Source organism: Dufourea novaeangliae, unplaced genomic scaffold, assembly GCF_001272555.1.
Source record: "Dufourea novaeangliae isolate 0120121106 unplaced genomic scaffold, ASM127255v1 scaffold178, whole genome shotgun sequence".
Taxonomy (NCBI): Eukaryota; Metazoa; Arthropoda; class Insecta; order Hymenoptera; family Halictidae; genus Dufourea; species Dufourea novaeangliae.
In genome coordinates, this window is record NW_015374050.1 from 237,931 (window position 1) to 243,136 (window position 5,206).

Below are 5,206 nucleotides of genomic sequence, written 5' to 3' on the forward strand. Positions count from 1 at the left end.
TCTATGACTGCAAAAACCAGTTTGAGGAACTGGGTAAGTTTGTTTATATTATAGAATAAATCAATTTTTATGAAATTTATCTGTGCACATACTTATAATCATTTTCACTTATTCTTCAGATATAAAGCAGTCATTTGATGGCAAATAGATTTTTTAATTGCAGGTATCATAATTTATATAAAATAATAGTCAATAAGTTTGTTAATTTCTTCATTTTAAGTTATGTAAAAACTGTTAATTTACTTTTAAGGGGTAAACGGACGGAAGGCGTGCATGATTGTGTGTGCAAGATGGCTAGGGACTATTATGTAAAAAAGTATAGAAGAATGTAGTATGCATGTATCGTATGTATTGTTTGTGTTATACAGTATACAGTCCCTTATTTCCTAAATTATTTGAAACACGAGAGTTTTCTGGTATTTCAAATACTTTAGGAAATAACTGACTGTATACTGTATGTATGTAATGTAAAATTTTTAGCATGACAGTGAGTGACTGGCGATTACTATGTGGGATTGTGTATGGTAAATTTTTTATTATAATAAATTTGTTATTAGTTCGAAATTTTAAATCTGTATTACATTTATTACATAGTCTCTCTATATCATGTTAAATTTTGAGCGTGACAGTGAGTGACTGGCGGTTACTGTATGGAATCGTGTGTGATAAATTTGTTATAATAAATATAATGTTAGTTGTTTGCAGTTTTAAACATGTTTATTAAAGTTATTACATAATATACGTATATTATGTAATAAATTTAATAAACATATTTAAAATTGCGAACACCTAATATCAAATTTATTATACACGATCTCATACAGTAGCCGCCAGTCATTCACTGTCTCGTCTATTATAAATCGTTCCGAAATTCAAACGCGTCCCGGATATCGGGCACTCGTTTTAGTACCGAGCCATATCACCAATGGCGCTGCAAATCGACCAAGAAAAACCTCTGAGTTGCACACCCGTGCTTTACGGATACCAAGCACGCACACTACTACTGTTGTCCCCACCCGCAAAATCGGTGTTCCAGTCTCGGTGGTGGGAGTGCTACGGCTCATTCTGGCTCGAGTTGGTCGCCTCTGAACTAAAGAATTTGTTGTAAATTGCTTCGCCAGGTTACGCTTAAAATAAATACTTTATTTTAGTTATTTTACATGTACCAATAGTTAAGCTTCAACACACGTGTTTTCTTCTCCACGCATCTGCACCTTCTAAAAACCAACTCGCTTCGGAAAAACAAAAACCACTCAATCCGCTCGCTCGTACCAACTTAACATCTATGCACTCGTACCAACTTAACATCTATTCATTTCTTCGAGACACCCAAGTCGTCTTATCGGCCCTAATATAAACGATCATCGGCTTCAAGCAGGCCATGCACTGTGAGGTTTACCTCGAGGCTGTCTCACATTAGGGGAGCTGTGTCTTACGCCGAGACGGGTTGTTCGAGAGGGCGATTACCTGCGGCGTGCCTCAAGGTTCCGGTTTGGGCCCGTCCCTATGGAACTTGGGATACGACGCGGTACTGCGTCTTTTTTTTAACATTTTGTTAATTTCTTCTTCATGAATACTATACTATAATATAGCCTATAGTAACTGTAAACTCAAAATTGGTTCGGCTCCGACATCGAACGGTAAAAAGTTCAGACTCATTTTTATAACATAAACTAGATGAAATAAAATACTGTTTATTATGAATTAAATGTTTAAAAGAATTATGAATTAAAAGTTTCATGCATGAAAGAGCATCCGTAATGTTTTTGCAGAATACTTCTTTCGTACAACTTATTTTTCGGACCAGAAAAATTTACAAGCAAATTTTACTAATTATAAATCTATGTGTACAGTTGGAATTTCCATAAATTATTTCACATTTTTATATTTCAGTATTTCCTCTAGCGTCGTTTTTTTCTGCGCAAAACATTCTGCTTAACTGGTGCATAAAAAGCAAACGAATGGATTTCAACGTTTGTCGAATCGCGAGAAAGAGCTCGTCGGTTATTTGGATCGAACTGTCATCAATGGCGAGTTCGTATTTACAAGGCATGAATTTTACAACTCGTCCGCTGTAACGTGATTATCAGAATTTGAGCCGGCTCCCGCCCGAACACGCTTGTACTATTTTCCGACATGCATAATGCACGGCTGAGGCGAGTTTACATTGCCAATGGTGAATCGAAAAAGGTTCACTGAACGAGAGGTATTTTTTCGGTACCTACTGATATTTGTCGTAATTTTGAAAAAACGTTCCTCTCTTGACTTGTCGTTTTACTAACACTCCTTTATAGGTTATTTCTTATAGAAAATCAAGAATAAACGTGATTTAATATACCAAACTCAAATGTTTTTTTACGTCCTTAAAAATGATTAAGTTGATTGCACTTGCATTAACGGATATTACAAGTTAGAATAGTGGGCTACACTTTCATAAACGTAAATTTTCTTGTAAATTCTATGCCAGACAGTATAGCCATTAATACCAGGGCATTTCGTAAGTAATTGTGACGTTTCTGGACAATAAGTTTCAGTGCAAAATATTAGGGGAAATGCAGCATATTTAGAATACCAGTTTGTGTAAGATGAATAAAAAATTACGGCAAAGGATGGGAACAAATAAAACTACATAATATCGTTGGGAAACTAATAAACTTTTATATTTCAAACTTTCGACAATAATGAAAAACAAAAAGTAACTATAAATTTGGTCTAATTGAAAAATGACATAAAGTAACGATTTTGTTATGGTGAAGGTAATTTGGAAAAGCAGTATTCCACTTTATCTTCACATTACACAATAAAAAAAACGAATAAATAATAAAATTACTTACTGTAAATATTTATTCTAAGTCTTAAAATTTACTTGCTATAGCCACTGGTATAACTTTCAAAGTCGTAACAGCACATTCACACACAGTGTACCCACATTTCAGACATGAAACACTGCATCTACTCTTGTCCTCTTTTACCACATATTATAGAAGAGGTGCACAGCATTCTCGTCAGTTGGAAAAGTATATTCATCTACGGTATTCCGAATTAACAACGTAACATTAAAATATAAAATTTCGTATCACATTTTGTATTTTCGAAATATTCACAAAATTGACACCAAACCATAGAATTAATACGCAAATAAAAAGGTTAAACGATTTACCCTGTAATTTTGGCAACCCAGATAGCACCGTACATCCAACGAACGTCCGTTTTATGTCCAGTTTATATCCGAATGTTCTACGACCATTTTGGACATCCTTAGGATGTTCGTAAGACTTAAAGTTCGAATGTTCTAGGACTGTACGTTTCTTAAGTCTCATTTGGTTCATAGTAAAGGTAATAATAGTTTCTTGAGTCTTTCGTCCGTTTCTTAATATTTACTTAGTTCGCAGAATTTCAATTTCGAATGGTTTCGTTTAGTAATTTTGGCTCAATGTCATCCCGTACAAAGTGATAAAACCCCATGAGCGAGGTGTCATTCTTTAGAAAATCAACCCAAATAGCACAAAAACGTCCTATGTACGTCCCATGGATATACGTTCCGGACGTTCTGTACAATCGGAGGATGGCCCGAAAAGGTCCACATCTCCCCGTTAGGTCCTCGTTAAGATCTTTAACTGTTCTAGGGAGGTCCTATTTACAAAGTGAAACGTCTTGAGGACGTCCTGTATCAACATTTTCAGAACGTTTCCCGAATGTGTCAAAGTAATATTCCCTGTATGTTTTCGGAACGTTTGAAGAGATTTTAAAAACGCTATGATAATGTCTTAAAAGACGAATAAGAAATGTTTCCCAAATGTTTAAAATTGCGGTGAGGTTTCATTCTGTGCAAGGTGACAGTAGTTAGGTTAGGTTAGTTTGTGTTTAACAAATAAAAGATGAACTTTCCTGCGATTTCCGCATTTAGTAGAAATTAGATCTAGTTAATTCCTGTTAATAAATAAAAGGTTAAATTTCCTGTAAGGAATTATAATGAAAATGTAGGTCTGGGGATTATGATCTCCAAGTACAGTGTTTATTTCTATTTTCACAGCAAAACTCTGATTCGGTGTTGGTTAGAGACAGTTTAAGAAAAAACATGTTTTTTCAACTTATTGAGGTTTTCGCACAAAACCACTAGTGTCGTTACATTTCTCTATTGATTCTTTAAAGACTGTCACCTTTGTTCATGGAGTTCCATCACCTTGCACGGAATGACATTGGCAAAAATACTAAACGAAACCATCCAAAATTTAAATCTTGAGAACATCCGTAGGACTTTTGACAGACGCTTCTAGAACATCCGACATTTAAGTCTTGAGAACATCCGTAAGATTTTTGGGACGGACGTTTCTAGAACATCCGAAATTTAAGTCTTACGAACGTCCTAGGGACGTCCAAAATGGACGTAGGACATTCGGATGTAAACTGGACATGAAACGGACGTCCTTAGGATGTACGGTGCTATCTGGGAATAGAGAACTGTAACGACACTAGTGGTTTTGTGCGGAAACTTCCGAACATTTGGAAAAAGATTTTTTTTTCTTAAACTGCCTCTAACCTACACAGAATCAGTACTTTGCTTTGAAGATAAAAATAAACACAATGTACATACAGATCATAATCCCCAGATATATATTTACATTATAAATCCTTATAGGAAGTTCAACCTTTTATTTATTAACAGGAACGAAAGTGATCTAATTTTGTAAGTGCGGAAATCGCAGGAAAGTTAATCTTTTATTAAACAGTTTGACAGATTGACCTTGCACAGAATGAAATCTGACCGTAATTTTAGACATTTGGGAAACGTTTCTTATATGCCTTCTAAGACATTATCATAGCGTTTTTAAAAACTCTTTAAACGTTCCCAAAGAGTACAGAGAACGTTACTTTTACTCATTCGGAAAACGTTCTGAGAATGTTGACACAGGACATACTCCGGACGTTCCAGTTTGTAAATAGGACCTTCCTAGGGCATTTATTAATCTTAACGAGAACGTAGGGAGGACATGTGGACCTTCGCGGGACATCCTCCGAATGTATCGAACGTACAGAACGTAAGTTCTCCGGACGTACATATGAAGTTTTTGTGCTGTGTATTTGGGATATGTCAACCATGATTACAATAATTGAATACTTGCTGAAACACTTTTGCAAATTGACGTGATACTATTCAGCAAATCGAGCCAAAAATGTCAAAATCACTGTTTGTCCACGAATTTCA